Raw genomic sequence first — 26,600 nt, 5'->3', positions numbered from 1 at the left:
AGCATGGCAAACAGGTAATTGAGGAGGAGTGGGAGTACTCGCGGGTTTATAGTCCCAATGTATGCTTGCAATGTTTGACTCGTATCTTTTTGGATGTGAGGACGACCATTCATAATTGTTGTTGGTTGTAGTATAGGTCATACACAACAGCATGGTGTACAGGTCAACATTTTAGGGTGGAATGGATCGACAAAAAAGCATTTTATGCAAGATTGTGTAATCATGGAAAATTTCAAACATTCTAGTTGATGACGATCCTCTGATGGAGATACTGTGGTGGCAGAACTCACTTATTTTTGGCATGCTACAAGAAATTTTGAGGATAGACTATAGAGGATTTTTGTGGACTTGTGCGACATGCAATGGTTCAAGATAACATGGAGGGTAGCAACACTATTATGCATAGAGGACAATAAGGTTTCCTTGAGGTGGACTCAACCAAAAAGTAGACCGGCCTTCGAGACACTTATATACTACCCAAGCATTGTGAGCAAGTAAGTCTATAATTATTTAACATATAACTTTAGAGAACTGGTGGTATGGAAGCAGTCATGTAATTAAGTTATGTGGCTCTTGCAAGTGGTATTCCATCCTACAAAGGTCTGCACCAAATTGGTGGTATGTCATAGAGGTTTGCCCCTTGGAGTGCAGAATGTATGAGGGGTACAATTTTCCAATCACCTTGGCATGTTTGAGGAGATCAGAGAGGATGCTGATTTAGAATCCGTTGATGTGGTGCCAGACAAGCCTGGTGCTGCTACTCTCTATGGGATGCAGGCGGAGGACCTACAAAATGAAATGGAGGACATTTGCCTAGACGGAGAGATCTATATAGACATAGGGAGTTATGTGAGGATGAGAGAGAGACCTCTTAAAGCCATAGACATTATATTTTGAGCAATTTTGCTCCCTTTTGTCATATATATTGTATTCACATGCAGTTTTGTCCATTCTTGTCTTTATGCTAAACTTGTGAAAGTTAAATTGTGAATCAAATTATAAATTTTGTCCATTTTCTTCTCCATTCATCATTAAGATGTGTTCTTGCATTTAAGTAGGTATGGATGATGATCAGTTTCTTGCTTCCTTGGACTCCGAGTAGAAGAGGTGGTACGAGGGCTGCCATGGCTCCAGCTGACAATTGCGTCGTTCCACTCCTTCAGAGTCTCCGTCTGCTTTGGAGCGATCAACACGCTTCGAGAGTTTGATGTTGACTAGACAATCTACACACTCCTCTAGGCACTGACGCTCTAGTGGTGGCGGTGGTTGTTGTGGAGGAGGCGTCGCTAGTGCTTCCACACCACCTTGTAGTCGTCGAGGCTCCTTACCTCCCCCTTCTTTGCCCACCCCCACACCAACCACAAGAGGTCACTTAAATTCCGGTGACAAATTACCAGCGTCAGGATATGTGCAGGTAAGTATGGAGGGAGATGAACATTTTCAAAATTTTCATTTTTAAATTTTTGGTGCTTATACCGATGTATTTTTCGACGCTTATATAGAGATGTATTCCGATAATTCTTCCGATGTTTTTTTCAGCGCCTACACCAGCGCCTGTACCAACGGATTCTATAAAAATCAAATCCACGGGTCTTTCCCCACGTATTTCTCTAGTTTGTGCACCTCTTCTTTTGCTCTCCTCCTCCTCACCTACTGCAGATCTCGTGCCCAACAACTTGCCGGAGGTGAGGGGACTACTCCTTAGCATCAAGGTGAGGTTCTTTTCAAGTTTGCTGGTAGGTTTAGGGTTTAGGGTTTAACATTGTGTGTGTGTGTGTGTGTGTGTGTGCATTTTTGCAGGTTTAAAGACATTTACAAGACTCTTTCTTCCTCAAATAGGCCGCATGTAAGTGCTCAAAAGTTTTATGCATATTAAATTAATTCAAATTTATATTGTATATTGACAAAATAAAATTTCATTAATTAGGATTCCAATGCTTAAATTTTTATGCAATTTTGTTTAGAAATTATGCTTTGGAAAAAATTTGTTTTGAAATTATACTTTGGGGTAATTTTGATTTGAAATTATGCTACAGGGATTTTTTTTGGAATTTATGCTTTGAAGAAAATTTGTTTCGAAATTATGCTATGATTTTTTTTTGTTTTGAAGTAATTTTGTTTTGAAATTACGCTACCATCTCATCATCATCATGTGATTGATGAGGTTTAGGTTATAGGTTTTGGTTAGGTTTAGTTTTGGTTATAGGGTAGGTTAGGGTATAGGTTATATGTGAAGTTATAAGTTATAGTTTAGGTTATACGTTGGGTTAGATTAGGTTTAAGTTATATGTTAGGTTAGGGTAGCTTATACATTAGGTTATAGTCTAGGTTAGGTTAGATTAGCTTATACGTTATGTTGTACGTTAGGTTTAGGTTATAGGTTATAGACTAGGTTAGGTTATAGGTTGTACATAAAAGGTTAGGTTAGGTTATAGGTTAAGTTAAGTAATGTTTAGGTTATAGGTTTGGTTTGAAAAAAAATTGATGCTCCCAACTGAAACATTCGTGGCCCATAACCATGATGTCAATAACTTACAAAATTATTGCCAAGTCAATTGCCCTAAGACTCTATCCCACTCTGGATAAGGGTATCACTCCTCGCCAACAAGGTTTCATTAAAGGAAGATCTATTTAAGATAACACCTTGACAGCAATGGTTGGATTAAAATACACACCATTCACCATGCAAGATTGTGTCGGTTATAGGTTAGGTTATAGTTAGCAACAAATAGTAGAAAAAATGCAAACGAACTTCGAAAATGACTATTGTACTTCAAAAAATGCAAATGGACTTTGATTAGGTTAGGCTATAGGTTAGGTTAGTTAGATTAGGTTTAGGTTATAGGTTATGTTATATTATAGGTTTGTTGGTTAGAGCTAGAAGCAAATAAATAGTAGAAAAAATGCAAAAGGACTTTGAAGATGACTCTTGTACTTTAAAAAACGCAAACGGACTTTGATTAGGTTAGGTTATAGGTTAGATTATAGTTAGTTTTAGGTTATAGGTTATGTTTAGATTATAGGTTAGATTATAGATTATAGGTTAGGTTAAGTTATAGGTTATGTTAGATTGGGTTTAGGTTATAGGTTAGGTTAGAGCTAGCGGTAAACTAATAGTAGAAAAAACATAGACGGACTTCGAAGATTACTTGTGTACTTCAAAAAATGCAAACAGACGTCGGTTAGGTTAGGTTATAGGTTATAGGTTATAGGTTATATTAGGTTAAATTAGGCTAAGTTTAGGTTATAGGTTATGTTAGATTATAGGTTATGTTAAACCTACGACTAGATTAGGCTAAGTTTAGGTTATAGGTTAGGTTAGATTATAGGTTATTTTAAACCTACCGACAAATTAATAGTAGAAAAAACATAAACGGACTTCTATTATGTTTGGTTTAGGTTATAGGTTAGGTTAGATTATAGGTTAGGTTAAAGCTAGCGGCAAATTAATAGTATAAAAAACACAAACGGACTTCGAAGATGACTCGTGTACTTCAAAAAATGCAAACGTACTTCGGTTAGGTTATGTTATAGGTTATGTTAGGTTAGGTTAGGTTTAGGTTATAGGTTAGGCTAGATTATAGGTTAGGTTAGAGCTAGCGGCAACTAGTAAAAAAAACACAAACAGATTTCAAAAATGACTTGTGTACTTCAAAAAACGCAAGCGAACTTCGGTTAGGTTATGTTATAGGTGAGATCATAGGTTAAGTTTAATTTGGTTATATGTTAGGTTATAAGTTATGTTAGATTAAGTTATAGGTTGCATGTTATGCTAGGTTAGGTTATAGGTTATAGGTTAGGTTTAAGTTATAGGTTTCAAGAGCACAATTGAACTTCAAAAACACACACATAATTCAAAAACTCTAATATAGTCATTGACCCTATGGTCATAATCTCTTACACCTCTAAACCGAGGTGTGCGGGGATCGGGCATGGCTAGAGAATGTGAGGTTGTTAGAGCTAGTGGCAAATACTTGAAAAAATGCAAACGGAATTTGGAAATGTCTTGTGTACTTCAAAACGCAAACGGAAATTGATAAATGAAGTGAAATAACAAAGTTAGACTTCAAAAGCACACACAAACTTAAAAAACCTTAATATATAGTCATTGACCAATAAAGACGAGATCATTACCCTGCGGTCCTAATCTCCGTGCATCTCTAGACCGAGGTGTGTGGGGATCTGACCTAGCTAGAGAATGTGAGGTTGTCATACACTGTCATGTAGTTAGTAGTGTATAGTTATAACAACTAGAGTGTTTTAAATATTTGTTGCATCATTGGTAGATAGAGTATGGACGATGGGATGGCGTGTCCTTGTGCACATTGTAAGCATCAGATCTTTCAAAAACAAAAAATCTACGACCAACACATACTTAATCACGATCTCTTTTTGATAGAGCAACTACAAGACCTGCGTTATCGATCTCATGGTTCGGAGACAATAGATCAAACTCCGCAAGTAGATATTGCTCCAACTTCATCCCAAAGAAGACGATTCAAAAAACCATCCACTGAGTCCTCCCAACCAATACCTGATGTGGCATTTCAAGAAGCAGAGATGGAGCAGATGTTAGACGTGTTCTTTGACATGGATCCCATCATTGACAAACATAGAAGACAACATCATTCAAGGCAATACTACCAACCAACCTCAGCCATCCCATCCATATCAACGACATGATAGCAACGATAAAGAGCGCGAGATAATGCAAAATCTTGCATGCATGCCGCTTTACAATGGTGCAAAAATCTCAGTTCTTCATATTACTTTGGCAATGCTTAATTTGCAGTCTGTCTATGGATAGTCCGACACCTCTGTCACAGAGCTTTTCAAGTAAATACATTGTATCCTAAGCATGATTAATTGTAAGCTACAATTCAATAATTTGATCAAGGGGCTGACGTGTTCATGTAACAACAGATTGCTCAACGAGCAAATCTTGCCAGAAGGGAATCACATGCCCCCTACTCGTCCAGCCACTAAAAAGCTTCTTACTAATTGGGCTTGGATTGTATACTTTTTTGCAATGAGTATGCAAATTTGGAACAATGTCTGAATTTTGGATCAAACAGGTATAGAGAGGATACACAAGGAAACTTTATCCCTGCAAAGGTCCTTCAATACTTTCCTATCATTCCAAGATTAAAGAGCATGTTCAGATGCAAGCCTATAGCCACTTTGATGACCTGGCACTCAAATACTAGATCAATAGATGATGTGATGCAGGTACCTGCTGACTCTCGTGCATGGAAGCACATAGAGGAAAGTTGGCCTACATTTAAGAATGAGCCTCGGTGTATCCGCTTTGGTCTAGAAAAGGACGGAGTAAACCCATCTGGATTACGGAGTTAGTCATGGAACACGTGGCCTATTTGTCTGGTTCTTCCACCATGGCTAGATATCAAGAAGGGCCATCTATTGTTGTCACTGATCGTCCCAAGAAAGTACAAAGAAAAGAAGATGGAAGTCTATCTAGCACCACTTATAGAGGAGCTCTAAATCTTGTGGACAGGAATTGATATGCTTGATATGTCCCAACCAATCAAATGACGGAATGTACATGTGCAAGGCATTCTCATGTGGACCATGCATGATTGGCCAGACTTCGGTGAGTGTTCAGGTAAGTGTCTTTGAAACCCTTACACATGTCAAGTTATTCCTGGCTATGCCAACGCTTTTATATTTTAAATTTGTGTTTTTTTAGGCTTGAGTTACTCGTGCAATCATGCATGTCTGAAATGTGGTCCTAGGCTTGGCTTCGGCCGCTCTGAGCACTTGAGCAAGACAGTTCACGAGGAGTATAGTAGATTTTTGCCTGAAGGACATGAGCTACATGGACCAGACATATGCAAACATAACATGCATCCACTGAAATCAAGCGATTGGAAAAACATGTGGCTGGAGAGGGGAGATTTTATGCCATCTGGAATGAAAAGACTTTCTATTTTCCATGAACTCTCGTACTGGGGTGACCTGCTGATTAATCATTTGCTCAACCCAATGCACATCTTCAAGAATATGGGGGAGATCATATGGAAAACCATCATTGGAAAAAGAGAGAGCAAGGCCCAAAGAGATGACATTGGGTCGAATGCCATAGGTGTGGCCTCGACTTAAACCCAATGGGAAGTTTAGGGTGATATAAGTTTGTCTTTTGAGTTGGAGGTCAGTGGTGAGCATATGCTTGAACCTAGAGATGAAGTGTCAAATACTGAAGCTGATGCAGAGAGCGAAGAAGAAGTAGGGTTTAATGACAAAGATGTAGAAGTACAAATTGAGATAGACATCTTTGGTGCATCAAATCTCATAGAAGATGAGAGATTTACTAATGATTTTTGCTAGGAACTCTTTTGTAAAACTCTTTTTTATTAGTCTACAATACACTTTAGATTCATTTATTTGTGTTGGCGATTTGTTTATTTGTTGTTTGTATTGATTAAGCGTTTTTTCTATAAACTAGCATATTTTGTGAGTGTTATTTGTGTATCTGTAGCCATGGCCAATGATGATGATCCATACTCTCCTAGTTTTAGTTTTCCTATCACTTCAGTTGGCATGTCACCCGAGCAGATGGGTACCTTTTTGACATAGTTCACACCAGAGCAGATTACGATGGCATAGAACCTTTGGGCAGTACGTAGGTTCCTCTAGACCTACTACGATTGACCCTATGCCTAGGACTAGTGTGGTCCCTACACCGACCGGGCCCACACCTCAGTCGAGTGTGCCCCCTACGCCTAGGACTACTGTGCCCGCTACACTGATGGGTGGTTCATCCTCAAAACGAGGTAGGCATCATTCTAGAGGTGGTGGTTGCTATGGTAGCGGTTCTACCGATGCGTCCACACCACCGAGAGAGTGTCCCCCACGCTCTTCAGTAGATAGTTCACTGATTGGCACACCATATACACCTTGGGCATCACACGAGCATGATCCTAGCAAGGTGTACAAGAGCAAGGATGGGACTGTTGTGGCGGATATGGTTGGAAAGGCCATGCGACAGAGGATTTGACAGCTCTATACAGTTCAGTTTGGTCACTCTATGATGGAGGTTTGGAATAATCTCAACGGTGAAAGAAAGAGTTACATTGTCGAGGCCATTCAAAGAGAGTACACGCCGACAGAGGGGTACGATCAAGTCTCGATTGGTGTGATTTTGGACGTGGCAAAGGCCACAATGTCACACCGTCGATCAAAGGCGAGAGACAAGTACAATGCTGGCAGTCCAAAGTTGACATGGTTGGATGCAGAGAAGTAGGCGGGGATTGCACGAGAGACAAGACAATCCGGACAGATTTCAACAGCACAGACATGCAGCCAGAGAACTTTGGAGTCTGCTGGAGCCTCACATCTTGGGAGTGGATGCTACAACACACTTCAACATGAGTTTGTAAGTATTATACGTATGCTTTTCATTGTTGAAAATATATATAAAGTTTGAATATTTATCTCATGATTAAACCATAATTTTGTAGGAAGTTTCCGTGAAGAGCCTTCTGACACGCCGAGAGGATAAGTATGGGTACAAGCATGGACTTGTGGCCCTTTTGACCTAGCTGTAGGAGGAGGGAGAGGATGTCAAGACTGGGAGGCATTACCATGACGGTCTTCTTGATACAGTCTTACTCAGTCATCTTTATAGAGTCTTCTTTGTACAGTATTTTTGGTAGCTGTGGTGTTCTTAGTACAATCTTACTCAGTGCTTGTTTGCATGTACAGTTTTGTAGTGCTTATGTTTATGGTTTTGCATTCTGTTTGTGATTATGATTTGTTTCACAATTGCGGTATGGCACATAGGTTATGGTTAATGATATGGCACAGAGGTTTTGGTCATGGTTTGGCAATCAAGTTATGGTTATGGTTTTGCAATGATGGTATGGCAATCATCTGATGGTTATGGTTTAGCAATCAGATTATGGTTATGGTTATGGTTATGGTTTTGCAATGATGGTATGGTTGTTATGGTTATGGTGGTATGACAAGCAAGTTATGGTAATGTTTATGATATGGGAAGTGGGTTATGTTTATGGTTTTGTAATTTTTGAATCATGTTTTAATTATGGCTATAAAATCTTTATGTCGTTGTGCCTATGGTTTGGGAGTCGCCGTTATGGTTATACTTTTGAGAACTTGTCATGATTAAACTTTTGATTTTGTGGTTTTGTTATTTTTACAGTTTTGCTAATCTGTATACACCCACTCTTTAGCGTCAACTTGAAGGTGAAGTGCGGTTGCTTGTGCACTCTTCCTTTGGGTAGAGAGGGCTGTTTTCTGTTGCTACAATACATGCAGCAGCAGTTCCCAGCCCTCTCTGTCCAAAAAGAATTTTGCAGGTTTGGTCATCCGAATAGAATTCAGTATACGCACCGGTATAGCCCTCGGAACAGCCGAAGGTATTAGATAAAAATTTTGGCGCTAATAAATGCGTATATACATGCATTGATAACTGCGTGTATTTTGACGATCATTATCGGTATATATACCGACTCTACGATACAACATTTATTCCAACGTATTTCACGTTTAAAAGAAACGTTGTCTCGCCGATATCTGCGTCGATTTTTGCGCGACGTGTTGTACTAGAATGGGGTTTCAGGGGGCCTCTTTATTTGCCATGTGATTAAAAAGAAGATTATGGAAGGGGCAAATGGGTGGATGCCATATGGATTGAAATGGTGGGTATCGCAAGGCCTAAAAGTAAGTGTTCAAACTTGTACTCTTTTATAAAATATAAAGAGAAAATCTCTTATAAATTAAAAGATAACACTTTTCTCTAGATAGTTGAGTAAAAACCAATCCTTTCTCTCTCTAGTGGCTGCCAGTTTCTCCGCCCCTCTCTCCTAAAAGGGGTCCCTCCAAAAATGTGTTGATCATTCTCTCCCTCTCTCTCTACTATACCATCTCTCACTTCTCTTTACTTCACCTTGCAAGTTGCTTCTCTTTCCTTCCTTTCAGTTTTCCCTCCCAAAAGCTCTGCAACAGTAGTTTGAACCTCCTTTCCCTCCTCAAGCTTATTGCATTCTTCTCAGGCTGAAGTTCTCCATCTCTCCATGAGCCTCACTAAACACCTCTACCTAAAGCTGAATATTTGCAGCATATCATCCCTCTTCCTTTTCTCAATAGGTTTCCTGCTCCTTATCCATTAAGCTCTCGAGAGAGGATCTACTTCCCTCTCAAGCTTTTCCACATTATCTTCCCCATTAAGCCAACAAGCAGGTGGAGCAGTATAGAATTATGTGACATCAATCGTCTTTGTGTACCATCAAGAATTTTGCTCTTTATACAGCTGAGAACGTGGATGTGCAATGTCTAATCATAAGTGTTTGTGTGTAGGTTGTGCTACTATTCCCCATGTTATCATCATGTAATTGACGACTTGGGAGTGTCATTGACTCCAATGACATGTAGCAATGTACAAGAAAAAAGTGGATATTGGGTGACGATGGAGTTCAAACGAATGATGTGAATGACAATGCAGCCTAGCTCAAGAGGTGCACACAAGGTCTCAAGGAGACAAATGGATTCTCAAGCACACCATTGGAAGGGCAGAATCATGGAGTTCAAGAAAACACAAGAAGGCAAGAGGCTTGCGAGGGTGCAACATGTGTATGTTTCTTCACAACTAAAGCTAGAAGCAGTAGTGGCTCCATCGACGTTTCTTGCAAACTATAATTTTACTCCTCTTTCAAGTTTTTAGGTTGTCTATTTAGTACTTTTGCCTTGTACATTGCTTTTGATGATTGTAAGATTTCCATTGCTTGTTCATGTTTGCATATTTTTTTCCATCCAATTTTGTAGAGTGGGAGCCAGTAGAGTCCTTCACAAGAACTTTTGAGGCTATCCACACTGAGCTTGGCAAGTTGCTCTATGCTGGTTGTCCATCCTCTGAGCTTTCCTCACATGACATTTTTTTTAATAACCATACTTATGTCACACCTAGGCAAAATGGACATGGTAATCTTTCTTTGGTTCATTCACCAACCTTGGAGAGTTTGGAATGGCCTAAGCTAGACAGTGCCTTGATTGCAACAACCAAAAGGAGAATTGAGACTGATGTGCAAGCAGCAATGAAGCTTATGGTTCCCACCGAAAAGAAGTTGGTGCAAACAGCAGCAAGTACACTTGTGGAAATCAAATCATGTGCCTCATTTTATGAAAGCATCCCGAAAAGCGCTTTTCATCCACAAAAACCACTGATCGTGATGGGTAGAGATGATCAATTTAGCATCGATCTTACAAAGAAAAATCTTGAAGAGAAGGATGAGGAAACTGAGGTAAACATATTTTAACCTGATCGATTGTCTGTTGTTCCTTACAACAAGTGTTAAAGTCGTAAAATGCTTTGTAGGCGGCATACCATGTTGATAAGTTTGCAATGCGTACTGGAGGTTCACGCAACACGCCCATGGGTATGGATAGCTCGCTTTGTCACTACCTAAGCCACCTGGAGCCATCTATTCTTCGAGTTTCTCACACAGAGTTCTCCAAGGATGCTTCTGCGGAACTACTCAAGTGCAAAGCATTAAGTGTCATACTTGTTGAAGATTCGCTCATCCTAAACGCTCACAAACATATATTGATGGGATAGAGAGGCGACATTGTATGCCTTTACAGGAAAGCACCTAGAATCAGTCCTCTCCCACTACACCTTGAGCCTAGGACAAGGGTTGACAAACCCAGAGGAAATTGTAAATACCTTGGCGTCAAGTTAGTCATTCGCCCCATACCCACAGATGTAATTCGTATAGTAAAACTAATTGACCATGATCTAATATCCAAATTAATACATAACAATTGTTTTTGTTCACAAGTTTTGTCAACATTCTTTACTTTAACAAAAAAAAATCATATTGTCCAATAAATTTCATTTCCACAACACATGAGTAGAACCTTGAACATACAATGACCCGTTTTCCTGGGGGACATCTCGGTGATTTGTTTACACGGGGGTCGTACGGGGTCAATGAGACCACCGCGATGCACGGTGGTGCCCAGCGGGGTCACACGGCACAAAAAAAACCTCGTGCACCACGGCATGCAGGAGATAGATCATCTCGACGATGCCCGATGGGGTCGAACGAAGCAAAAAAAAGCCTTGTGCGCCATGGCGCACAGGGGACAGATCTAATAGTGGGGTTAACGTTACTATAGAAGTTTGTCGATCCAGTTTAGTATTGATGCGTTGGTGCAATTTAGTTTGATATGTCGTCGAGGTGGACAGATTTTCCTCCTACGCGCCATGGCGCACAGGGATTTTTTTTGCACCATCTGACCCCGTCGGGCATTGCCGTGCTTTATGGTGGTCCCGTTGACCCCATATCCCCCCCCCCCCCTCGGTCGCCCGGTTTAATAAAAAAATCAAGGAGATGTGCTCCCCGATAACGGGTCACTGCATGGCATTTTTTGCCCCTTCTGACCCCGCTAGGCGAGCCGTGCATCGTGATGGTCAGTTTAAATTTAACATCTTGAACAATTCAAATACTTTAAAAAAAACAATGTACAAAATCAAGTTCAACGATTGCACGGAATGGTAGAAATTTGACATTTGATGTTATATGAGAAGATTACAAATCTCATCAAGAGAGATTACATGGGATAAACTATTTCTTATGAAGGCATCTTGCAAAATTGATTGCTAGAGCTAAATTCGTATTTTTCGACGTAACATGCTTAACATGCATCATACAAGAAATGCCATCCTGAAACAGTTGCACCAAAATGTGTTCAGTGGCATCCTGTAGGGCCAGTAAGGTTGCGCATTGTATGTGTGTAACAAAATCGCTATATTCATCCATTATCTCTCTCACCAGCCGAGAGAAGGCCGCTTTGGCTATGATGGGCTCAGTGCTCTTCTGATATTTTCAAATCTCCCGCAAAGAAACTATGCCTGGATTCCATCTCCATTTTTTTGTGTTGTTGGCGGTGGTGGAGGAGCCACTTGCTTGGCAGAGGAGGATCATTTTTTTTCTTTTTCCTCCTGGGCGTGTTGTTCTTCAGACGTCACCTTGTCCTTTTTCCTCTTTGCACATTGCTTGGCTCTTTGAGGTATTTTTGAAGGCCTAGAGCTCCCATCCTTTGCTCATTGGGTGGTTGGAGCTCTGCCCTCTGTCGCCTTCCTCTCTGCCTTTGCTCGTGCTTGTAGGTTTTTCAAGTGAGCTCTCTCGGCCTCAGCTCTCTGCCATTTCTCTTGCTCCCTTTGTCTTCTTTGTCCTTATTTCATTCTTTTTGCTTCCTTCTCAGCTGCCTCTTTCTTTTCTATCTCTTTCATTACTTTCCTCCTCTTGGCCTGTCATGCTTTAGAAACCAAGTCACCTGGTATTACCTTCATTACTCTTTGTTTGGCTCGTGGTCCAAATCTTTGTGGTGTGGTTTCCACGGTGGCATGAGCATCAAGTGATGTGACAGTAGGCGAGGACTCCGAATTTTGGGCGGACCTCATTATTATTCTTTGGTTTCTCTTGTTTCTTGTGTGGCTCTGTGTAGAGATGAAATTGGTGGGGGATCTGGCAGAGGTGTGCGGTTGGCATGGTTTAGTGATCCGAGATCACCAAAAATATATCGCATGGTGGTTTGATCATCTAGATTCGATGGTTGGGGACGCCGTTGGGCATATGGAGCTATTGGGGCATTGGGTTATCCACTTGTGGCTGGGGATGTGGATTTGAAGCTGTAGATTCTTCATGGGGTGCTAACTGCTGATTTTTTGTGGTGTGAGTGGTTGTGGTGGTATTGATGTGCGTAGTGGTCTGCTTGTGTGAATCGTCCATGAGGTGCAAGAGATGAGTGTGTGCACGTTTGTGCTCAAGAGGATATTCTAGAATGTGCAAACAAGAAATGAACTTGAAGTTGTGAGTTTTGACCTAAATAGTACTTAATTAAAAAGAAAACCTTAAAAATTCAAGAAAACTCCAAAATAAACAAAACTTGACCCAAGGAACCACTGATTGGGACATCAACCAATCACATGGCATTACAATGCATGTTTACAATAGAAGTGGTTAGTGTTAGAATATTCATTTTCCACCCAATGCCTGTCATTTTTTTGCCTTGTCTCCAACCATCGTCGAAATCTATCTTTTGTACTAGAAGCATGATATAATATATAATTATGATTGTCTCAGGCTAACCACTTTCTCTATTCTACATTTCAAACTTCTTTGCACTCTAATCTTCTTCCTTTCTCTCCTTGCTAAAATTCTCTAGAACCAATTGAACATTTCGTGTAGAGCATTGCTCTTTTTCCTAACCTCCATGCCGTGTATTTTTAAAATACATTGCTTTTTCTTGATAGTGTGAGCGCTCCATTCCTTGGTTACTCCAGATGCCCAATGAATCAAATGTGTAAAAAAAAAGAGTTATGAGGCAAAAGAGTGTGCTGAAAAAACAATAAAACTTTAGTTCAAACACTGATGTTTTTTGACTGCAAAGACAAAGTGTTCAACCCACCATCCCCCCAGGTGTCCACCATTTGCATTGGAAACCATTGATTACAAACTTTAAGGTGGATATCTCAACACAAGTTAGCTTTGTCTTTTCAAGAAAACAAGAAATACCATCTACAGACTGACACACACGAGCACGCTTTATTCCTAGGGTTGCTTCATTACCTCTGTAGGTGGTAATGTCACATAATTTTTTCCACAATTGAAACTCATTGGCACTTTGGGAGTCAGAATAGTTTGAAAGCAAATGCTTAGCTTTACTACCACCCATATACATTTTATTAGGACGATCCATGTACTTCCAAATGCCTTCTTTTCCTTTGATAACTCAACTGAACCCCCATGTATACAAGCACTTGATGAAATAGATTCGAGTTCTCTTATACCCTCTTCTCCTAGGGCTGCTTCATTACCTCTGTAGGTGGTAATGTCACATACTTTTTTCCACAATTGAAACTCATTGGCACTTTGGGAGTCAGAATAGTTTGAAAGCAAATGCTTAGCTTTACTACCACCCATACACATTTTATTAGGACGATCCATGTACTTCCAAATGCCTTCTTTTCCTTTGATAACTCAACTGAACCCCCATGTATACAAGCACTTGATGAAATAGATTCGAGTTCTCTTCCAAATGCCTTCTTTTCCTTTGATAACTCAACTGAACCCCCATGTATACAAGCACTTGATGAAATAGATTCGAGTTCTCTTATACCCTCTTCTCTTCTTTTTGCAGACTCCATATTCCAAGCATAATTAATATGGAACCAAAGAAACTTGTCAAGAATTTGTAGATGGGTATGAAGAGTGCACACATGCACATTCATCGGAGGAACCGGTAGAATAGGATCCCAATTTAAATCGTCCATGTCTCGATGAGGGGGTACACTATGGTTACAACTAAGGATACCTTGAAACCATTGTTGTATTGCTTTATCCATTGTTTGTGTAGTGGGCACACCTTTTGCAGAGTTGACTGCAGCTTTTCCACCCTTACCTTTATCCATTGTTTGTGAAATGGGCACACCTTTCGCAGAGTTGACTGCAGCTTTGCCACCCTTACCTTTACCGCTCTTTGACTTGTTGGCTTTTGCACCCTTGCCCTCAGTTCCTGATGAGACTTTATTGTGGTAGCAATATGTCATAATAATCAATATCTAATTCTCCTAAATGATTTTCTCATATTAAACTGATCATTTAATGTGGGGAAGTTCCAAGGGAGAAAAAGCTAGAATATTGGTTAAGCTAGCAAACCGACCACAGTAGGGATCCAAAGGAGGGAAAATAAGGATCCAAAGGGGGGGCGATCTGCAAAAGAGCCATGTGCAACAATGGGCTAAAAAGACCCTAAGGTTCAGCCCATTAAGACTTCCAAAATGCTAAGGTTCCAAAATTCAAAGGTTGTGTCCAAAGGTCAACCCCAAGGAAAATTGGATGCTTTGTGTGTGCCCTAAAAGTCTTTGCACATCCCTACATGGGAGGGGGCGAGCCCCAAAGGTAGGGGATGAGAGAGAAAGCCACACACACACACACATAGGCTCCCTTCACACAAAGGGAATGAGGGACACATGTCAGCTCCCTAGGCCAGATGCCCACAAGGTGTGCCCAATTCCTATTGGAAGACCCTTGAAGTGGACCAATGAGAATTAAGCTAGAGTAAATGTAGTTTAATTAATTTAAAAACATTTAATAAAAGAAACCAATGAGAATTAAGTCTCCTAGAAGACTATTGGGCAGTCTCCCAAAGGGTCCAATGAGCATTCAGAAGCCCCATGGCTTGCCTGATTTCTATTGGCCAGGAGACAAAGGGGTCCAATGAGAGTTTAGTTTAATTATTTAATTACAAAGAGAATTTTATTCAATGAGAATTAAGTCTCCTAGAAGACTATTGGGCAGTCTCCCAAAGGGTCCAATGAGCATTCAGAAGCCCCATGGCTTGCCTGATTTCTATTGGCCAGGAGACAAAGGGATCCAATGAGAGTTTAGTTTAATTATTTAATTACCTAAAGCTCTCACAAAAGGGGAAAGGGGGACACATGTCAGAAGGCTATCACTTATGTTGCTTAATACCTATTGGCTTGACCTGGGAGGTCCAATGAGGCAAAAAGCCAGACCTAATTAGCAGTTAGGGCTCGCCCAAGAGAGAGAGGGGGCTGATTTTTGCTTGGCATTGACACACACACACTCACACTTGACCATGTGTGAAGGAAGAATACTCTATCTCCTCCCAAGCTTTAATGGAGAGCTCATCACCTACTCCAAGCTTGTGAGATAGAAGCCTACATCAACACTCTCTTGGCATGTGGATGCAAATCCAACCAAGAGCCAAGCTTCAATGCATGCTCACCTCCTCTACCAAGCTAATTACTAAGCTAATCTATGCTAATATGTGTGATTATGTGAGGAGATGTACATCTTTCTCGTAAGATACTCCTGCTTCCTCTCAATCTACTCTCATACCCTGCTAGCTCTCACCATCTTCGAAGGTGTGTGAGGTCTTGGGTCTGAGAACGGGGATAATTCAAGTTGTGTTTGATTAAGTGTTTTTCTTGGTGTATGAAGCTTCCATCTTCATTGCACTAGCTAGTCTTGAAGGAACACAAAGAATTGTATTGTACAATGTCTCTCTTGATGGGAGAAACCATAATACAAAGCCTTTTGGAGGGGGGACCGGCTCCATGCAAATCCGGTCCTCAACTGTTGTCAATAGCTTAATTTCTCTCTCTTTTGAAAGTATTGTCGATGCTATCAAATTAGGTGTTATGCTTTTTTGTTGCTCTCTCCACCCAAGCACTCTTGTAATTCTCATTAGGTATCTATTCTAATGAAATGCCCACTATGTTCATGCTATTTCCGCTACACATAAGTTATTAGGCCATTAAATGTTACATTGGTATCAGAGCTCAAGGTTTCTCTTTTCTTGGTCAAGAAGGGAGGTCCTCAAGCTAGCTACAAATGGTTGGTATTATTAATTGCCTGTGAGTAAGTAGAATAGGGATTTTTCAGCCTTGCAGTGCGCCTGCCTTTGTGCAGTTAACTTGGCATCACCGTCGAGAGCTATGGTCTTAATAGTGGAGTCCTACGGGGCTTGCCTACGGCTTAACCACTATTGAGCTATTAGAAGCTTGACAGGAGCTGGTGTTGTTTTGGTGACGAAAGACCCTCTCTTCTATTCCTTGCAATTAATGGTATTCGAGCCGCGGGTACAGTAGCTTGAGTGCTTTTTCTAAAGGGGTAAAGAGGAGTAGCAACTAGGGCTTGAAGTGCCAAAGTATACCTAAAACGTTTACACCTAAAAGTTGTTAGAATGGCTGACAATAGTAAAGAGAGTGAAATTAATGTTGATAACTTTGATTTAGCTAATGAGCAAGCTACTAATGATGCTCCGATGCTTGTTAACTATCTTGTTTCTAGGATTTAACAAGTCATGGACAATCCATCTCTCCAAAGTGAAGTGCAACGGCAGCTCCATACTCACGGGGTTCTCCAAGCTCATCACCATGACGAGAGAACACCTAGGAAGCCTCCTTGTGAGACTCCCAAAAGAGGTCTCTCTCCGATTCGGGAAGAAGAAGAGAATCCATATGAAGGGCTCAAGAATTTACTTCTTGATGATGCATCTCCTTCCCAAAGGAGAACTCAAGATCCTCCACCGAAGGAACGAGAAAGAAGCGAGTCTCCCGTCACCTCGGCGGAGATGGCTCCACGAAGACGGCGGGCTAAACGCTCTCCATCACCACCAAAGCGGAGAAGACCATCGTATTCTTCTCCTCACCACAATTCAAAGAGGGATGATAAAAAGCAAGAGAAGAAAAATGCGAGAAAGAGGACACCCTCTTCTCCATATTCTTCATCCTCTTCCTCTTATGAAAGCTATGGTGAAGACGACAAAGATCAAGACAAGAAAAAGGCGAGAAAGAGGTCACCCTCTTCTCCACCTTCTTCAAATTCTTCACCTTCTGAAGAAAGTGATGGTACATCTTTCTCGTAAGAAACTCCTTTTTCCTCTCAATCTACTCTCATACCCTGCTAGCTCTCACCATCTTCGAAGGTGTGTGAGGTCTTGGGTCTGAGACCGGGGATAATTAATGTTGTGTTTGCTAAGTGCATGAAGCATTCATCTTCATTGCACTAGCTAGTCTTGAAGGAACACAAAGAATTGTATTGTACAATGTCTCTCTTGATGGGAGAAACCATAATACAAAGCCTTTTGGAGGGGGGACCGTCTCCATGAAAATCCGGTCCTCAACTGTTGTCAATAGCTTAATTTCTCTCTCTTTTGAAAGTATTGTTCATGCTATCTAACTAGGTGTTATGCTTTCTGTTGCTCTCTCCACCCAAGCACTCTTGTAATTCTCATTAGGAATCTATTCTAATGAAATGCCCACTATGTTCATGCTAATTTCCGCTACACACAAGTTTTTAGTCCATTAAATGTTACATTGGTATCAGAGCACGAGGTTTCTCTTTTCTTGCTCAAGAAGGGAGGTCTTCAAGCTAGCTATAAATGGTTGGTATTATTAATTGCCTATGAGTAAGTAGAATAGGGATTTTTCAGCCTTGCAGTGCGTGTGCCTTCGTGCCGTTAACGGGGCATCACCGTCGAGAGCTATGGTCTTAATAGTGGAGTCCTACGGGGCTTGCCTACGGCTTAACCACTATTCAGCTATTAGAAGCTTGACAGGAGCCGGTGCTGTTTTGGTGTTGAAAGACCCTCTCTTCTATTCCTTGCAAATAATGGTATTCGAGCCATGGGTATAGTACCTTGAGTGTTTTTTCTAAAGAGGTAAAGAGGAGTAGCAACTAGGGCTTGAAGTGCCAAAGTACACCTAAAAAGTTTACACCTAAAAGTTGTTAGAATAGCTGACAATATTAAAGAGAGTGAAATTAATGTTGATAACTTTGATTTAGCTAATGAGCAAGCTACTAATGATGCTCCGATGCTTGTTAACTATCTTGTTTCTAGGATTTAACAAGTCATGGGCAATCCATCTCTCCAAAGTGAAGTGCAACAGCAGCTCCGTGCTCACGGGATTCTCCAAGCTCATCACCATGACGAGAGAACACCTAGGAAGCCTCCTTGTGAGACTCCCAAAAGAGGTCTCTCTCCGATTCGGGAAGAAGAAGAGAATCCATATGAAGGGCTCAAGAATTTACTTCTTGATGATGCATCTCCTTCCCAAAGGAGAACTCAAGAGCCTCCACCGAAGGAACGAGAAAGAAGCGAGTCTCCCGCCACCTCGGCGGAGATGGCTCCACGAAGACCGCGGGCTAAACGCTCTCCATCACCACCAAAGCGGAGAAGACCATCGTATTCTTCTCCTCACCACAATTCAAAGAGGGATGATAAAAAGCAAGAGAAGAAAAAGGCGAGAAAGAGGACACCCTCTTCTCCATATTCTTCATCCTCTTCCTCTTATGAAAGCTATGGTGAAGACGACAAAGATCAAGACAAGAAAAAGGCGAGAAAGAGGTCGCCCTCTTCTCCACCTTCTTCAAATTCTTCACCTTCTGAAGAAAGTGATGGTGCAACTTTTGAACCATCAAAAAGAAGAGGCCATAGGAAATCCTATGCCGCATGGAAGAGGTCGTCCAAGCTGAAGAAATTCAAAGAGGGAGGGAAGAGCATCTCTTTCCTTACCTATGATGGCACCTTTGGTGCTACGGAGAAAGTCTTGGCCTTTATCCAGCAATTCGATGCGGCGTTTGGAGATGAGGGCTTCACGGAGTCCTCTAAGCTACGCCATGTAGCTATGCACTTTCAAAAGTCCGCCAGACAATGGTGGTCTAGCCTACGAGCCAACGGTGAAGCTCCACGAACATGGAAGGCTTTAAGAGCTTCCATTATGAAGCAATTTTTGGCCACCGATGCCAAAGACAAAGTACTCACCGAATGGCGAAGCTTAAAGCTCTCTTCCAATGAATCCATCCACAAATATGTAGACAAGTTTTGGGACCTACAACTCAAAGCCACTGTCTTCAAAAAGTTGGATTTTGGAGAGCAAAAGCAACAATTTTGTGCGGGCTTAACCGAAGAAATGGCGGAGTATGTCAACTCCCAAAGACCACGTACCATATCGGCGGTAATATACCATACTATGGTGGCCTCTCGAATCAATTTCCAAACGGGGGGTAAAAGAAATAATAAGCCCCCGGAAAACAAGGGTTCCAATGAGCCTAAGGGGAAGGACAATGTCCAAAAGTCTCCTAAGGGCAATTCCAACAATGCTAAAGAGAAGGGAGTTTACAAAGGAAAGAATAAACTCTCTCTTGAAGAGCTTGAGTGTTATCGTAAGGATAATTGGTGTTTCAAGTGCGGCGAACAAGGGCATGCGTACCGCGCTTGTCCCCAAAAGAACAACCGCCAAGATCCTCCTAGAGCTTCTTTGGTTGAAATCCAAGAGGAGGAGATTCACCAAACTCACCACAAAGGATCTCCTCTATGCCATGCTTGGGGAAAGGTAAGAGAACATGATGCTTTTATTCTCTTTGACCCTGGTTCTACTCACAATTTCATATCTATGGAGTTAGCCACCAAGCTAGGCATACAATCCTACGAGATGGGAGATATCCTACCCGCAGACAGTGCCTTCAAGGGGCAAGAAGCTTCATTCACTCCCTTAATTGGGAAATTGAGGCTTCATGTCCAAGGCTATGTGGACAAAGAGGACTTCTTTATCTCTCCTCTCAAGCATGAGGATGTAATCCTAGGGGAACCATGGTTTGACCGCCTGGCTGCCGATGTTAAATTTCCTGAAAGGAGAATATCCTTTAAGTTAAGGGAAAAAGACATGTATATAGATGCTAAGGAGATGGGTAACACCATCCCCATTGTACATACACCAGCTTTCAACAAGTCAATAAAGAGATCTATTTCCGTGTACATGATTTTTGTTAAAGATTCTCAAAATGAACCTAATGCTTTAGCAAAAGAAAATAAAAGCAACCAAAAGGAATTAGAGTTATCCAATTTTCTCAAGGGGTTTCAAGATGTTTTTATTGACGAAATCCCTTGTGAGTTACCTCCTAAACTAGGTAATGATGACCATGCAATTGAACTTCTTCCAGGAAGTTCACCGCCTAACATACCTCCTTATAGAGTTTCTCAAGCTCAACAAGAGGAGATTATGCGGCAAGTGCATGAGTTAGTTGAGAAGGGCATGGTTAGGCCTAGCTCATCTCCATTTTGCTCACCTGTGCTATTAGTGCAAAAGAAAGACGGCACATATCGTATGTGTGTCGACTATAGAGCACTAAATAGGATCACTATCAAGAATAGGTTTCCCGTTCCACGGGTAGAAGACCTATTTGATAAGCTACAAGGATCGACCTACTTCAGTAGGATTGACCTAAAAAGTGGCTATCATCAAATAAGGATAGTTGATCAAGACATTGTAAAGACCGCATTTCGTACTACATTTGGTCTTTACGAATACATTGTCATGCCTTTTGGCTTGACCAATGCACCAGCCACATTCAACCGCTTGATGGAGAAGCTGTTCATGCCTCATCGAACCTTCATTGGAGTGTTCTTTGATGATATTATCATCTACTCTAATTCATTGGAGGAACACAAGCAACACCTCCAGGTAATATTTCAAGTTTTAAGAGAGAATAAACTTTATGTTAATCGAAAGAAAAGTGAATTTTTCTTGCAAGAGATTCAGTATTTAGGTCACATTATCTCTCAAGATGGCATCCAAATGGGTCCATCCAAGTTAGAGGTAATAAAAGGATGGCCTAAACCAAGGAATCTTCATGAACTAAGAAGCTTTATAGGTATGTGTGCATACTATAGACGCTTCATAGAAAAGTTCTCACAACTTGCGGGACCATTACATGACCTAACACAGAAAATAATTAGGTATACATGGTGTACTAAGGAGAACAATGCTTTTGAAAAGCTTATCTCTCAACCTGTGCTTACACTACCGGATCTCTCAAAACCATTTGAGGTCCAATGTGATGCTTGTGGTGATTGCCTTGGAGCTGTTTTGCTCCAAGAAGGGCATGCCATAGGCTATGAGAGTCGAAGGCTCGACCCTATTGAGCAAGCTCTAGGCATATACGAAAAAGAACTCCTTGCAGTTCTACATGCCTTAGACTCATGGAAGCACTATTTATTGGGGACTCCTTTCATTCTGCGAACGGATCACCAAAGTCTTAAGTACTTCATGACGCAGACCAAGCTCTCCGACAAACAAATGAGGTGGGCAAATTTCCTTTCGCAATTTCATTTTCATATTTCTCACATTACTGGCAAGCATAATCAAGTAGCCGATGCACTCTGAAGACGACCGAGAGTGAATGCGGTTTCCATAGCAACTCACAATGATCTATCTTCAATGATAGATGAGTATGCTATTGATCCCGATTTTAGAGATGTGATTTCAACCCTTGCATTAGGGAAGAAAGAAGAACCATTTACTTTACAAGATGTTTATCTTCTCTATGGCAATAGACTATGCGTTACTAACTCACTACGTGAGAAAGTAATGTATGAATCTCATGCTCCCCCATATGCGGGGCATAGCGGGATTCAGTCTACCTTAAAGGGAATTGAAACATATTTCTATTGGCCTACCATGAAAGTGAACATACAAGAGTATGTTTCCAAATGTGTGGTATGTCAAAAGACACAATTTGATAGAGGGAGGCAACCTGGATTGCTTCAACCCTTGCCAATCCCTAATTCACCTTGGGAGAGCATATCCATGGATTTTATCTTTGGATTGCCTAAGTCTATCCATGGGAATACGGGGATATGGACGATAGTAGACAGGTTCAGTAAACAAGCTCATTTTATACATGTCAAAAAGACTATCAAAGCCCATCAAATGGCAACCCTCTTCATTTCACAAATTTTCAAGTACCATGGCTTGCCAATGTCCATAATGTCGGATAGAGATCCTAGAATGACCAGTAATTTCTAGAAGGGTCTCTTTGAGAATTTAGGAACAAGGCTAAACTTCTCTTTGGCCTATCATCCACAAACTGATGGCCAAAGTGAAATAGCTAACCTAACCATTCTCGATCTACTAAAAGCCTATGTAACGGAAGTAGATCAAAGATCCCAATGGGAGAAGTACTTACCCTTAGTAGAGTATGCTTACAATAACACTGTACATACTTCCACAGGAAAAGCACCTTTCGAGGTAATTGAGGGAAGATAAAAAAGTCCCTTGCTACTTAAGGTACATGGGAAGATCTTCGCTGCAGATGAGTATAGCCGAGACCTACAAGAATCTTTCCAAAAGATTAAGGATGCTATCTCTATCTCACAGCAAAGGCAAAAGGCTGCTGCTGACAAGCACACAACGGGCAAGAATCCTACAGGCCACCAAAAGTACTATGCTAAACTAGCAAAAAGGTACTATGGTCCCTTCCAGATTCTTAGGACAATCAATGAGATGGCCTATCAACTTAAGTTGCCCAATCATTGGCTCATACACAATGCTTTTCATGTGAGCCTATTAAAGCCTTACAAAGGAGAGCCACCTCAAGAACCAACTATTGAAGACCCACCGGAGATCGAGGACCAAGAGGAGGTGCTGCAGCCCGAGTCCATTCTCCGACATGAAGACAAGGTATTAAGAGGCGGTAAGACTATCCGACGATATCTTATTTTGTTTAAGAATTATCCTTTCGAAGATGCTAGATGGATGCAAGGCATACAATTAAAGGATAACCTAAACCTTGTCAATGCTTACAATGCTTCCCAAGAGTAAGCAAATGTACAAAATGTTAAAAATGAACAAAATTTTTGTCTTATAAGACTCTCTTTTTCTTTATTTGTGCACAAAAATGAAGTAGTATGCATGCTTAGATCAAGTTGCGGAGACGACGTCTCCCAAACACCAAGTAGAGCTTGTCACTCTACTATGGAAGACTGATAGGACTAATGTGCAAACATGCTTGCGGCAGCCTCAGGCTCTCAAGCGCCAAATGGACTAGTCATCCATTATGGAATGATGTCATAGGGTAACATAGAGATCCTCTACCCGCTAAGAAAAGGACTCATGAATATGCTTTATCTTCTCTACACCATAATCGAGGACGACTATGATTTCAAGAGAGAGGTAATGTCATAATAATCAATATCTAATTCTCCTAAATGATTTTCTCATATTAAACTGATCATTTAATGTGGGGAAGTGCCAAGGGAGAAAAAGCTAGAATATTGGTTAAGCTAGCAGACCGACCACATTAGGGATCCAAAGGAGGGAAAATAGGGATCCAAAGGGGGGGCCATCTGCAAAAGAGCCATGTGCAACAATGGGCTAAAAAGACCCTAAGGTTCAGCCCATTAAGACTTCCAAAATGCTAAGGTTCCAAAATTCAAAGGTTGTGTCCAAAGGTCAACCCCAGGGAAAATTGGATGCTTTGTGTGTGCCCTAAAAGTCTTTGCACATCCCTACATGGGAGGGGGCGAGCCCCAAAGGTAGGGGATGAGAGAGAAAGCCACACACACACACACACACATAGGCTCCCTTCACACAAAGGGAATGAGGGACACATGTCAGCTCCCTAGGCCACATGCCCACAAGGTGTGCCCAATTCCTATTGGAAGACCCTTGAAGTGGACCAATGAGAATTAAGGTAAAGTAAATGTAGTTTAATTAATTTAAAAACATTTAATAAAAGAAACCAATGATGATTAAGTCTCCTAGAAGACTATTGGACACTCTCCCAAGGGGTCCAATGAGCATTCAGAAGCCCCATGGCTTGCCTGATTTCTATTGGCCAGGAGACAAAGGGGTCCAATAAGAGTTTAGTTTAATTATTTAATTACCTAAAGCTCTCACAAAAGGGGAAAGGGGGACACATGTCAGAAGGCTATCACTTATGCTGCTTAATACCTATTGGCTTGACCTGGGGAGGTCCAATGAGGCAAAAAGCCAGACCTAATTAGCAGCTAGGGCTCGCCCAAGAGAGAGAGGGGGCTGATTTTTGCTTGGCATTGACACACACCCACTCACACATGACCATGTGTGACGGAAGAATACTCTATCTCCTCCCAAGCTTTAATGGAGAGCTCATCACCTACTCCAAGCTTGTGAGATAGAAGCCTACATCAACACTCTCTTGGCATGTGGATGCAAATCCAACCAAGAGCCAATCTTCGATGCATGCTCACCACCTCTACCAAGATAATTACTAAGCTAAGCTATGCTAATATGAGTGATTATGTGAGGAGATGTACATCTTTCTCGTAAGATACTCCTTCTTCCTCTCAATCTACTCTCATACCCTGCTAGCTCTCACCATCTTCGAAGGTGTGTGAGGTCTTGGGTCTGAGAACGGGGATAATTCAAGTTGTGTTTGATTAAGTGTTTTGCTTGGTGTATGAAGCTTCCATCTTCATTGCACTAGCTAGTCTTGAAGGAACACAAAGAATTGTATTGTACAATGTCTCTCTTGATGGGAGAAACCATAATACAAAGCCTTTTGGAGGGGGGACCGGCTCCATGCAAATCCGGTCCTCAACTGTTGTCAATAGCTTAATTTCTCTCTCTTTTGAAAGTATTGTCGATGCTATCTAATTAGGTGTTATGCTTTTTGTTGCTCTCTCCACCCAAGCACTCTTGTAATTCTCATTAGGAATCTATTCTAATGAAATGCCCACTATGTTCATGCTAATTTCCGCTACACATAAGTTATTAGGCCATTAAATGTTACACAATATATGCATGGAAAGAGAGTCATTGCACCTTTCTTGAACCCTAACATACGCTTGAGAGTTTTCAAGTCTCCTGCCAAATGCCACTCTACTTGGAACGTACCCAGACCTAAAACCTGCAATCATTGTCCTTCTTGTTGTTGCCAAATGACATCAACGATTGGGGTGTGATTAAAATGACATTTGAGGGGCTCATGTGTCTCATGTGGGAGATGAAAAGTTGCCAATCATCAAATATTATTCTCTGTCTGAACACCTAAACAGATGTTTCCCTTTTCATTGGAATTTAGCTCAACATCGACGCCCACCAAGGCTCTACTCATAAGCGTAATGCTTACCCTTTCGATCCGTTGACCTTTGATAATCTGACACTCATCAAGATTCATCACAAATATAACCTTGCCATCACACTCTTCCTATGTCAACCCATAGAATTTGATCATTGACTTTTGGAGCTTCAACAAGTCAACATAGGCATTATTGAACTTGTTGTGACGGAAGGATTTGCTCTCTTCTAATGGCAGGGCTTCCTCCACATATTGAAATCCACCTAGCAAGCTTGCAACATCATTATTGGCACACCTTTTTGCAATGTTAACAATGTAAGGTGTTGGCAGCAACCTAAAAAAACCTTTTGCTCTGTGAACAAGTGTGACAATTCAATACAAAGCTTCGTAGACCTTGAAACTTATTCCTGCACTGTCACACACCTCCATCATCTTGTGAGGCGACACAATGCTCTTTAGCTCACTAAAATACTTCTGGTGCAAAACATTAGCAATGCCAGCATTGGATGGATCATCCAATAGCTCCACCAACTCCTTTGGCTTGATGATATGCTGCAGTAGAGTATGTCCAATCGTTTGAGCATCAAAATCAATTTCCATCATCATCCGAGCCAAGTTTCTGTAGATTGAAATAATATTACAGCAACCTACAAAAAATATAATAAATTAGAAGCTTGCATTTGTATCCCTATTGAGTTTGATGGATACGTTTCTTTCAAGCTCCACCGCTTGAAGATAGCATAGATATTGCATGTCTCTTGTGCTTGCGAATGTGGTAGCCCAATAGAATGTCTGTGAGATGATTGATTTTCCGATGCATATTACACGCAGTGTGTTGTAGCTAAACATAATTGTCTAGACGACGCTCTTGCTCTATTTTTTGATGCTCTACTTTTTTATTAAGATTTGCCATCTCATCGTTTAGCTTCTTTGTCTTCTCGTTGGCTTCCTATCATGGGTGCTTAAGAGTCAGCCGTTGCCTGCATCATCACCTGTGTCATCGTCGCACCGCCATCATCACTAGAAGGCTCTAGAAGAATCTAGAAGATTCTAGAAGGTTCTAAAAGTATCAAGGAGATTCTAAAAGTTTCTAGAATCTTGGAGAAGATTTCGTAAGAATCTAGAAGTATATGGAAAGCTCTAGAAAGTTGAAGCAGGATCTAGAAGGTTCTAAAAGAACTAGAAGGA

This window comes from Adiantum capillus-veneris, chromosome 19, assembly GCF_014529385.1.
Source record: "Adiantum capillus-veneris isolate H3 chromosome 19, ASM1452938v2, whole genome shotgun sequence".
Classification (NCBI taxonomy): domain Eukaryota; kingdom Viridiplantae; phylum Streptophyta; class Polypodiopsida; order Polypodiales; family Pteridaceae; genus Adiantum; species Adiantum capillus-veneris.
Note: the sequence above shows the minus strand (reverse complement) of the source record.